Source organism: Perissodus microlepis, chromosome 16 (genome assembly GCF_051167445.1).
Source record: "Perissodus microlepis isolate ML-2025 ecotype Zambia chromosome 16, ASM5116744v1, whole genome shotgun sequence".
NCBI classification, from domain to species: domain Eukaryota; kingdom Metazoa; phylum Chordata; class Actinopteri; order Cichliformes; family Cichlidae; genus Perissodus; species Perissodus microlepis.
In genome coordinates, this window is record NC_140476.1 from 34851365 (window position 1) to 34864244 (window position 12880).

The 12880-nt window shown below is 40.7% G+C and overlaps 1 pseudogene across 1 annotated transcript in view; it reads right to left on the reverse strand.

Annotated features, from left to right (window-relative positions):
• Positions 1–711: 711 nt before the first annotated feature.
• Positions 712–12880, reverse strand: part of LOC146371308 (protein NLRC3-like) — a 28410-nt pseudogene continuing 16241 nt past the window's right edge. The window contains exons 7-9 of the transcript XR_014797124.1: positions 3942–4142; positions 1961–2134; positions 712–1276 (exon numbers count right to left, since the gene is read on the reverse strand). The product of XR_014797124.1 is annotated as a protein NLRC3-like (transcript). The remainder of the gene's footprint in view (positions 1277–1960; positions 2135–3941; positions 4143–12880) is intronic.

Below are 12880 nucleotides of genomic sequence, written 5' to 3' on the forward strand. Positions count from 1 at the left end.
TACAAAAACACATGAAGGGAGAAATTATCTTTAGAGACCAAAGCAGTTTGTGTATCAGGCTGGAAACATGGGAGTCTATGGAGACTGACTCACTGCTGCCTCTGCCGGACTTCAGAGGAACTGCAGGGATCGGCTTTATTGTGGTTTTTGTCTTCATTGTGTTCACTGAGCTCATTTTGACTTATTTCACTGTTTGGGACATTTCTGATGTGTCTTAATGTCACGCTAGCAGTGACAGGAAGTCAACTATACCTTGCTCGTCAAAATAAAAACTCTTTTTAATCAGAGTGCAGCATCGAGTCTGTGAAACTTCTGGACTATTGATCTGATCAGTTAATCAGTCACACGCTGTTTGTGGACTGAGGGTGGCACTGGAGGAAAGGTCACAGGGTCATTTATAGGTCAAAGCTGAGTCTCCTGTATTCAAAGCTGCGTCACTGCCCAGTTTAACAGCAAAGATTAAAAATGAGTCAAAGGTTTCAGTCACAGACGAGATGCTTGTGTTGTGTCTTTTCTCCCAGCTGTTCTTCGTCTCGTCTCACCTCTCCGATCCGTGTTTTAAGGTGTGTCTGAAGCTCCTTTAAAAGCGGGAAAAGTGAGCTTTAATGGGGAAGCTACTGTGCTGGGTGACTAATGTGAGGCGGAGGGCAGAAGCTGGAGGTCTGGATCGGCTCCACATGAAAGAAAAGCAGGAACAGATTCAGTCCGAGTCATTCCTTTGATTCCAATCAGCACATTTATTGATCATTAGTATCCACATTAAACATTAAGCATTGGTTCATCCACTGAAGCTCAAACTGCACAGACATATGAAAACATGATATTTATATTATAAAAACATGATGTTTATTATTCAAAGGTGTTTGAAAGCCTTTCCAGGTGAGTTTGATCCAGGAGGGACTGAAGCCAGTGTCAGATAGAGACTGTGCAGAGACTGTAGAAGGACAGAGCAGCAGCAGAGCAGTCCAGATACACTGATGATCCTCTGTCAGATCCAGAGGGACACACAGGGATGATGCTGGACTCTACATTGTGTCTGACAGTGGAGCTGTTCTCAGAGCAGTTCACTCTGCAGCACTGACAGTCATCTGCACTTCTTCTCATTCCTCTGTCAGTCACTGCTGGATGAAGCTCTCCACTCCAGCTCCCAGTAACATGGCCCAGTCAGAGCGTCTCTACACACAAGCTGCTGCTGCTTCAACCTCTCTGGATCATCAGGACACAGCTCCTCCTCTCTCAGCACACACACCGTCCTGTTTACCATCATCACCTCCACCTGCAGAGAGAAGAAGGAAGAGCAGAGGAAATAAACGAGTGTTTCCAGAGACTCTTCATCAGCTGTCAGTCAGTGATGCAGCACATCCAGTATAAAGAGCAGCAGGGACTTCAGTGCTGGGACTGTACTAGGACTCATTGTTGCTTCACTTTTTCTAATCTTTGGATTTTTATTGAAGTTGATGAAAATGTTTTCATTCCTACTTTGAGTTTGGACTTTCATTCATTAGAATAACTTTGGTGTTTCCACTCTGAGCTCTGTAGGAACCCCAACAACAAGCCCAACAATCCACATGGACGGTTCCAGCTATTAGCTGGAGGAATTCCATCCAAACATCTGCTCTCACTAAATTCTTCCTCACCTACAGACTGTGTTCTTCACTGCTTTAAACTTGGAAATGAATGCAGTCATTGGTCTGCGTACTGCTTTGTTCAGAGAGCTGATAGGCTGCTGACAGTGTTTGATCAGAGCATGTCAGCCATTACTATGGTGACCATAAAGGTGACAAAAAGGCAGAAACAGGAAGTGCTGGTGTCCAATCCTGAAGCCTGTTACCATTCTCCTCTCACAGCTTCACTGAGAAACTGCAACTTTACAGGAAACACTGGATCTTTGTTTCATACTGACTGTGTGTAGTATAATACTGCTGACAGCACCACCCAATCACTCCAACACTCTACTGACCACAGAGTCTCCAGTCTGCAGTCTGGACTCTCCTTAAGACCAGACAGCTGCTTCACATCTGGATCCTTCAGGTTGTTGCATCTCAGGTCCAGCTCTCTCAGATTGGAGGGGTTGGACTTCAGCGCTGCTGCCAGATAATCACAGCTGATCTTTGACAAACCACACCAGCTCAATCTGTATAAAGAATGAAAGATGTAAGTTTATTACATTCCTTGGAAAGGAATGAAGTCCATGGTGGGGATGCAGAACAAGGAGCAAAGATGAATGTGATGCTGAATCAGCAGAAGACTTGGACTCATTTGATTCCAGCTTTGATATTGTTGATTTCAATGAAGAGCTTTGTGATTGTAGCAAAGGGCTGGTATCTCTGAGAGTCCCACTGACGAGGTGTTTGTGTGTAAATCTCTTAGTGGGACCAAAGAGAGAAAAAGCCCTGGTCCTGATGCTTTGGGAGGGAAATGATTGAAGTGTGCTGTGAGGAACTGACTGGGAGATTTTCACACATTCCCCAGTCCTCCTTGGAACAACAGGAAGTTCCCAGCATATGGAAACAAAGGTTAAGTGTCCTATGGCACTCAGTGATGATGGTGCTGTGGCCCCATCACCTCCACCTCTTTTTAAAGGAACTAACTGTAATCTGAAGCTTCAAAGGGACCTAAGACTTCCTCCACTAGGTGGCAGTGTCTGATGAGAAAGTGTTAGTGGAGCTGGCCTGTAGTCAGAAACAGGAAAATGCAGGATTTCATATACAAATTACAACCTTTAATAGAAGCCTATTGGTCAGCATCTTATTAGCCTGCTGTTAGCTTCATTACACAGAAAACTGATAGAAAGAAATGTGCTGATTTAAAAGCCTTTGAAGTGCTTCAGATGATCTCTGTCCACTTCTGTCCACTCATTCATTCATGTAAGCTTTCTAATGCAGCTTTGATCTTCACAGTCTGCTTCATGAAACTCATTCTAACCCTGAATGTCAGAGTGTTCCTCCTTCTCTTTCCCATCATTCATGCTGGCAGTGGAGGAGATTTGGATGTTGGACTGTGTTTTGGATGATGTGTGTATGTTTGTGTTGGACTGCTGTCTGTAAAGCAAACAGCCATTTTACTTTGGATTTCAGTGTCAGACAGACTTTAAGGTAGAATGAAGAGTTTTAGGTCGTGTCCAAATTCATGGTCTGCATCCTCCTGAGGAACCGGCCTTCGCGGTCTACGTGGGCCGGGTCCTCAGAAGGTCGGGTAGGCCGGAAGTAAACGGCTGGTGAAATTGGACGGTCCAGCCTTCTGATTAGCGTCACCGCTGTCTCGGTGGAGTTTAATAAACTCGGCCGTCTGTTCCTTGCAATCTAAAATATAACAGGACACTGGCGTAAATTCTTGACCGTCTCATACTTCTGTTTAATTAGTTTACTGTTTGACGTTTAGTCAGCTGTGTAAAAACCAAGGAGGAACCCACCCGGGGGATTAATAAAGTTTTATTTTATCTAATCTAATCTAATAACTTTAATCTCAGCCAAACCGATTTACTCACGAACAAACAAAACACTGAAAAACCATTGCCGGAAACTGGAGCTTGGCCGGGCTGCGCTATGAATTCTGGGATATGGTAGGCCACACCCGACCCATCCTTCAAATTCGGGGAAAAGGAGGACGCATTTGTCGGCTGCATTCGGAGGAGTCTACAAATTTGGAAGCCTTCGGCGCGTCACTGTGACGTAATCGGTCTACAAATGCGGCCTCAGGAGGATGCAGCCCATGAATTTGGACACGACCTTAGAGTTTCACAGTGAATTATCCAATGGAGGATTTTTCTTCTTCTTTGAAGGTTTGAAATGTGAACATTGTTCTGCTACAGTCAATGGACTAAACCAGAGAAGAAGAAAACAGACTTTACCATGAAGATCCTCAGTGTGGATCAGTATAATATCAGCACAACTTTAACATCATATTCATCTCAGCACAACTAAAACAGGCTGCTGACTGACCTCAGAGTTTCAAGTTTACATCCTGGACTCTCCAGAAAACCACACAGATGCTTCACTCCTGAATCCTGCAGCTTGTTGTTGTTCTTGGTTGAGAACAATAAGTCATTACTCAGGTCCAGCACTCTGGGATACGAGGGGTTGGACTTCAGCGCTGCTGCCAGATAATCACAGCTGATCTTTGTCAAACCACAGTTCACCAATCTGTATAAAGAATGAAAGATGTATGTTTATTAGACAAAGTGTGTAGTTGAAATCATTCAGTGATTTATAATCTGTTCAGAGCTGAAGAAGGTTCAGAATGTAGAAGTTTAGAAAATGGAAACACCAAACAGCTGAAGCCAACAGGAAGCAGCTTCAAACAGACACAACAAGAGAAAAAAACTCTGAATTTTTCACATTAAAGTTTTACATTTATCATAAAAACATGAAAAAGACTTGAAAAAGTTGTTTTTCATTCAAGGAACCACATGGCTTCACTTTTGAAGTTGAAGCTGGAAAGAAATGGACATATTTGAAGTCCAACACCTTTTTCCAGTCACATTATTAAAGCAGACAAACTACAAGCTCATTTTCATTCCAACAAGTCGTCTTCTGACCTGGACTAACAACACTGGTCTCTATGTGCAGCTGGCTGTGAGACCAGTGCTCAGGGACCGTCTACAAAGTCCAACACTGAAAGAAGATCAAACACAAATTTGATTCCAGCACTTTCACACAAACATCTACTGTCATTATTGTCACCAAACTCTGTGGATCCGTTATTGGAAATTCAAATGGGATTCAAATGGTCAGACAAAAGAGGGTTATGAGAAAATAGGACAAAATGTTGTGTATTAGCAGGAAGTTATTGAATCATTTTCATCACAAAATTATTGACAAACATGTTTTTACAAACTCAGTGTTGGACTTTGATCAGCAGGATAACCCTGATGTTTAAAGGTATCTTAGTCACGCTGTATGAGAGTCAAGTTCACTTGCTAAATATGGGACAGACTTGACTGGGGAAAAGAAAGGGGAGAAAGAAAGAGGGAAAGAAAAACAGCGGGGAAGAGTAATGGTGATAAAGGGCAAAAACTAGCCACGAGGAAACCATCACCTAAGAGCCAACAGAGCCCTTAACAGGCCATGACCGCAACACCGGGTTGAGCCCTCCAAGGAAGACGCTCCAGGGGAATCCCCCGACACCCCAAGCCTGTCCCTACCCCCACACCAATCACAACAGCGAAAGTGGGACCAAACTATGACCCCCCCACTAGGTGATGGAGCTAATCAAAGGAGCCAGGAGCAATTGATCTGATGTGGTGGCAGAGGCTGTATCAAGACTAGTGTAATCTATTAGATCATTTCTATTCTTATTTTTCCAGTTCATGAGGACTGTTTTCTTGGCTATGCATAGGGCAGTGAAAACCATATGGGCTCTATTCTGTTCTGTAGTGACATTATCTAAGCTGCCCATCAAACACACTAAAGGGGAAGTTAGAATGTTACATTTCAGACACTTTGATAAGTCTTCACATATCTCGCGCCAAAACTTCTGAACTGGTGGACAGAACCAAAGAGCGTGGATATAATTGTCCGGTGTATTGGTTTGACAGTGTGAGCAGTTGTTGGTAGACGTAAAGCCCATCTTGAACATCCGATGACCTGTATAGTGCACTCTATGTAGTATTTTGTATTGAATTAATTGAAGACTGGGATTTCTTATTAAATTAAAGGTTTTTAAGCAAATCTGAGACCAGAGGTTTTGGTCTAAGTTAACTGATAAATACGCTTCCCATTTTGCAATAGGAAGTCATATTGATTCATCTGTTTTAGAAAGCATTCTGTATATTTTGGAAAGTAATTTGGGGGTTTTAAGAGTAAGAAATTGAAACACACTTGGTGGTGTTTGTAGTTCAACTTGACCGGGTTTAAATTTCTTTTTTGCTATGGATTTAATTTGTTTATATTCTAAAAATCTTTTCTTGTTGATCCCATATTGTGTAACTAGTCTGTCAAATTGAATAAATTCTGTTCCTTCTAATATGTGTTCTAAGTATTTGATTCCTTTACCACTCCAATCTGGAAAGTTTATCATATTATTGTTTTGTAATATGTCAGGGTTGTTCCAGATAGGTGTACGTTTGCATGGGATTAATGAAGACTTTTAGAAACTCCCACCATGCTGACAGAGAAGAGCTGATGTTGACGCTTTTGAAGCATTCATGTCGTTGGATGTTTGAGCTGATAAATGGTAGGTCTGAAATCTCTAGATTATTGCAAAGTGCTTGTTCTACATCTAGAAGGTATGTTTTAGCCATCCTGAGATAAATTGAAGCCTGTTGGCTAAGAAGTAGTGCTGAAAGTCTTTTGTAGTGTTTTTAAGCTTATACGTGGGGGTTTATCTTTCCAAAGTAATTTGGACATATATGAATCTAGAGATCTGAACCAAACTTGTGGTGGTTTAGTTGGGATCATTGAGAATAAAAAATGTAATTTTGGTAAGACCATCATTTTTATAGCGGCAACCCTTCCCATGAGTGATATGGGTAGACGTTTCCATCTAGCCAGATCGCCTTCTACTTTCTTTAAAAGTGGGATATGGTTTCATTTAGTTAGATCTGCAAGCTTGGGAGAAACATTAATACCTAAATATTTTATATTTCCCGATTGCAGTGGTGTAGAAGAAGAATTATGGAAGGAGCATTTAATCGGAAGGACTGTAGATTTTGACCAGTTAATTGAGTAATCTGATATTCTTGCAAAAGAGTTTATCAATGCAATTACCCCAGAGAGATTGGTTTGTGAGTTCTGGAGAAAAAGTAACACATCATCAGCATAAAGGCTGATTTTATGTTCCACGTTCTTGTATTTTATGCCCTTAATTACTGAATTCTGTCTAATTGCTGCTGCTAGTGGTTCAATAAAAATTGCAAACAGTGAAGGGGAGAGTGGGCATCCCTGCCTGGTGCCCCTCAGGAGACAGAAGCTGGAGGATGTTTGGTCATTTGTTTTGACACAAGCTGTTGGGAAATTATATAATATTTTTAACCAGTTAATGAAAGAGGGTCCAAAACCAAATTTATGTAAAGTTGCAAATAAAAAATTCCAGTTAACTCTGTGAAACGCTTTTTCTGCATCTAGAGATAATATTGTGGTTTCAATGTTTTTACTGTATGAGTAGTCTATTAAATTAAGTAATCTACGTGCGTTTGTTGATGAGTGCCTACCTTTTATGAAACCAGTTTGGTCAGGATGAATTAAGAAGGGGGTTATTTTCTCTAATCTCTTTGAGAGAGCTTTGCAGATTATTTTAAGGTCTACATTTATAAGGGATTTACAGGGTCTTTGCCTGGTTTTAGCAGGAGATTAATGTTTGCAGAATTCATATTTGATGGAAGTCTGCCCTTTTCTTTGATTTCCAACAACGTTCTGTAAAAAACTGGTGCTGGAATCGTCCAGAATTCTTTGTAGAACGTTTTATAGAAATCCCTGAAAATGTTATTTATTTGTTGCGAGTCATATATTGTGTTCCCAGATGAATCTTGAACAGCACATATAGTTATTTTTTCTTTATTTATTTTTAGCTAGTTTGCTAGAAATTGACTGGATTTATTACCACGTTCATAATTTTGTAAGCGTAGTTTTTGTACTAAGAATTCTGTTTTTTTATTAATTATCTCATTTAATTCTAGTTTTGTTTTGCATATTTTGTTCAATGTTTCCTGATCTTGGTGGGACACGTAGGCTTCTTCTAGTGATTTGATGATTTTTTCTAATTCCTGAATATTTTTGTTTTCTTCTTTCTTTTTATGTGATGAGAAAGAAAATATTTTACCTCACATCACAGCTTTCCCTGCTTCCCATAGAACAGAAGCTGATGTTCCGGGTGTGCCATTATAGTCTAAATATAGAGTCCATTATTTTTTAAAATATTTAATAAAGTCTTCATCTTTAACCAGTGATGTATTAAATCTCCAGTTTTTACTTGGCGTAGTATTATTCTTGTGTATTAGTGTTAAAGATACAGGAGCATGATCGCTGACAGCTATAGGATGAACCTCAGTGTCTGAAATGTCGCTCAGCAGTGAGCTGCTGACCAGAAAATAATCCAGACGAGAGTAGGAGTGATGAACATGTGAGAAAAAAGTATATTCCTTACTGGTGGGGTGAAGGGAGCGCCATGCATCGCAAAGACCAAAGCCGCTCATATACTGTTTGATTATATTTGTGGACTGCAAATTACACTGAGTTCCTGCTGTATTGAGCCTATCCATTTCTTTATTTAGTCCAAGGTTGAGGTCGCCTCCAAGAACAAGTGTGCCATCTAAGTGTTCAGAGAGTGCACTAAAAAAACTGTGAAAGAATGAGGGATCATCAACATTTGGACCATATAAACTTACAATACGTAGCTTTTTATCAAGTATAGATAGTTTAATGATTAAGAATCTGCCCTCTGGATCTATAAGTGTATCCTGTACTGTGAAATTAATATTTTTATGTATTAAAATAGCAACTCCCCTTTGTCTAGAATTATAACAGGCTAAGAACGCATTAGGAAACTCATGTGTTTTAATTTCTTTTAAACTTCTAAGAGGTCTGTGGGTCTCTTGTAAAAGGACAACATCTGCCTGTAGTTTTTTGAGTTAGTTAAATATTTTTAACCTCTTTGCTCTGGAGCCAGCTCCATTTACATTCCATGTAACGAACCTTAGTGCGCCCATAGATGTATGTGTATAACTAGGGGTGCATGCTGTGTGGGTCGCTTAGACAGGTGGAGAGAATACATCACTTGCTCGTAAATAAAGAGAAGGAGAGAGAGAAAAAAAATGTGTGGCGAAATGCTTCCTGAGTCTGACTATGTGTGTGCATATTTACTAATATGAGTACGCTTGACTTAAGTGTGTTTATCCTATACGTCTGTGTGCGCTGTCTGATTGATGTAAATGTGCTGCCGTTGAGCGCATGACGTGATCGTGATCGTGCTGTGCGTATAATGTCGAAATAAAGGATGTTGTTTGTGGATGAGTCTGGAAGCAGGTGATCGAAGCAGTGAAAGAAAATAAAAAGAAAGAAACCAAGGACAAGGGTGAACAGCATAAAAAAAAGGAGGGGGAAAAAGAAAAAAAAATGAGAAGAAAAAAACCTGGAAACATTCCAATTAAATCCCTGATGGAGAGTGACGGTGTTAATTCTGCTATGAAATCAAACTTAAGATGCGATTTGATACTGGTAAGTTAAACAGATGTTAATGCAAGTTACTGTGAGTGGATAGGAAAATAGTGTAGCGGATTATCTGGTGTGAAGTTAATACAGCCACGGAGTGATGCCGGGGTCGCGGTAAAGCTGTCCATCCACGTAGAGCCGGTCCACAGCAATGACAGCGTGGGAACCCTTCTGGATGAAGCCGCGTCGGATTGGGAAGAGGACCCTGCGTCATTCCAGGATCTCTTTTGGGAACTGGTCATTTACGCTGAAGTCCGTTCCTTTTAATTCCCTGCCGCGACTTTTCACCTTTTCCTTTTTTTTGAAGTGGCCGAATTTGGCCACAATAGGACGTGGTCTCCTGGCCACTGCCCGCATGGAGCCAATGCAATGCACTCTACAGGGATTGGAGAAGTTGTATTTTTGAGGAATAATTTTATTATTGAACAACAACCATGTTCTCAATGAACCCACAAAACTCATTAATATCAAAGTTGAATGTTTTTGGAAGTAGTTTTTAGTTTGTTTTTAGTTTTAGCTATTTTAGGGGGATATCTGTGTGTGCAGGTGACTATTACTGTGCATAATTATTAGGCAACTTAACAAAAAACAAATATATACCCATTTCAGTGATTTATTTTTACCTATGAAACAAATATAACATCTCCACATTCACAAATATACATTTCTGACATTCAAAAACAAAACAAAAACAAATCAGCGACCAATATAGCCACCTTTCTTTGCAAGGACACTCAAAAGCCTGCCATCCATGGATTCTGTCAGTGTTTTGATATGTTCACCATCAACATTGCGTGCAGCAGTAACCACATCCTCCCAGACACTGTTCAGAGAGGTGTACTGTTTTCCCTCCTTGTAAATCTCACATTTGATGATGGACCACAGGTTCTCAATGGGGTTCAGATCAGGTGAACAAGGAGGCCATGTCATTAGTTTTTCTTCTTTTATACCCTTTCTTGCCAGCCACGCTGTGGAGTACTTGGACGCGTGTGATGGAGCATTGTCCTGCATGAAAATCATGTTTTTCTTGAAGGATGCAGACTTCTTCCTGTACCACTGCTTGAAGAAGGTGTCTTCCAGAAACTGGCAGTAGGACTGGGAGTTGAGCTTGACTCCATCCTCAACCTGAAAAGGCCCCACAAGCTCATCTTTGATGATACCAGCCCAAACCAGCACTCCAACTCCACCTTGCTGGCATCTGAGTCGGACTGGAGCTCTCTGCCCTTTACCAATCCAGCCACAGGCCCATCCATCTGGCCCATCAAGACTCACTCTCATTTCATCCGTCCATAAAACCTTAGAAAAATCAGTCTTGAGATATTTCTTGGCCCAGTCTTGACGTTTCAGCTTGTGTGTCTTGTTCAGTGGTGGTCGTCTTTCAGCCTTTCTTACCTTGGCCATGTCTCTGAGTATTGCACACCTTGTGCTTTTGGGCACTCCAGTGATGTTGCAGCTCTGAAATATGGCCAAACTGGTGGCAAGTGGCATCTTGGCAGCTGCACGCTTGACTTTTCTCAGTTCATGGGCAGTTATTTTGCGCCTTGGTTTTTCCACACGCTTCTTGCGACCCTGTTGACTATTTTGAATGAAACGCTTGATTGTTCGATGATCACGCTTCAGAAGCTTTGCAATTTTGAGACTGCTGCATCCCTCTGCAAGATATCTCACTATTTTTGACTTTTCTGAGCCTGTCAAGTCCTTCTTTTGACCCATTTTGCCAAAGGAAAGGACGTTGCCTAATAATTATGCACACCTGATATAGGGTGTTGATGTCATTAGACCACACCCCTTCTCATTACAGAGATGCACATCACCTAATATGCTTAATTGGTAGTAGGCTTTCGAGCCTATACAGCTTGGAGTAAGACAACATGCATGAAGAGGATGATGTGGACAAAATACTCATTTGCCTAATAATTCTGCACTCCCTGTATTGAAGGCGATGTTCTTTACGGTGTCCTCCGGCATCTTCAGGTGGGTGTAACAATTAAGTTTAACATCCAGGCATCCATGAAAACAGAATTTATTAAATTTAACGGAGTTGGAAGTTAGCAGGAAGTTAGCGGAAGTTAGCGCGCTAGTTTTGCTAGTTACCTAAACATGATATACCATGTTCTGACTGAGAGTTTTCTGAAAAAATTAAAATGCACAGCTCTGATATCACTTCCAACATAGATGAAGACAGAAGCCTAAACAGCAGTGACGTTTGTAGGGTTACTGAAGTTGGGCTAGCTGGTATATATTGATTTGCTATGTGATCGCTAGCAACACAGCTATGTTAGCATATCATAAACAGTGAAGCTGGAAGATGGACTCAAGCTTCACTGGAAGATGAAGTTTTTTCCACTCGATAAAAGTTAACGTGAGGGTTCCTGATGGTTAGGGACAAATGCAATCGCATGGCACACTGCAGTTTAATGTTGCAAAGCACCTCTTTTTAACTTTAGTGGATATTATACATGTTTATGCTCAGGATATGTCAGCCCATTTTCACTGGAAATGCCTTTTGGTTAAACTTTCAGCAAGGAATTTGTATTTGCACTGTTAAATTTTTATGGGCTCTATCCTGGCCATTTGTGGAAACTTTACTTTTCTTTTTTCAACCATTTTTGTTCTGTTAATGCAAATGGAATGAAACTTCCAAAAGGTGTGTATTTTTTCAGATTTTTTAATTTTCAACATCAACTCCTTAATAATATCAATAATATTCACTATACACCAAATTGTTCCTCTTGACTCTATCATGGCCATTTTTGGCCAATTGAAACCCATTATAACCACCTTTTGTGATTCCTTGTTACTGACAGTACTATATCATGCGATTTAGGTCAAATTGCTTTCACTCTAAACTCAACACATGAAAATTGTAGTTTTTAATGTTTTTTACCAAATTACATCATTTACCCATTTTTGGCCAAGCAAGAAATTTCATGTAATATTCTGAGTTTCTAGTAGCGGCCTTTGATGGCTTACCACACTCATAGGTTTGATCTTAAGGATCTAATAGTTTGTGTTTGTGCATGACATTGCAGCACAAACATGTATTTGCAAGATAGACTGGAATAAATAATGACGCATCAAACATTACATCGGCTGCAGTGAATTTCTGTGGATGCAGGCTATTGAGCTTTGAGGTTCCCAGTCCAACTTAGCTTTGAAGCACATGTTAAAAGCACTTTTACTCTTGTATTTTTCATAAAAAGAGACCATACCCAAAATATTAACTCTAGAAACAAAAAGAAAAAAAAAAACAATCACAGGACATTTTGCAGAGTTCAAACCTGCAGCTGCAGTGCAAACAACAACAAACACTGTTTGTAAACGTGTCCTGGAGTTTCTGCAGGTGCAGACAGTGCTACTGCTGTAAGTAAGCCTAACAGCTTCCAGATCATTTATTCTGGCAATATGGTAAGAAGGTCATTACTGCGTCAAGCACTGTCTATATGATCTGGTCAGAGAGCAAGGACAGCAAGCAGTCCTCTGCCCTTGAAGAAAAGACATCTGCCCAAGATGAAGAAACTTCCTCTCCAGAAGATGAGGGGACAATCTCCAAAGAGGCTGACTGTATCACCACTGATGATGAGTACTAGCCAGTGCCTGAATCCTCTTCTTTGGGGGAGGATTGGGGTTTGGGGCATGGAGGTGGAGGCCGAGCAACTGATGGAAAAGAACATAGGAGCATTTTCTGAGACCGAGGAGCCGGTGACTGAGTGGATCCCTCATGAAAGGAAAAC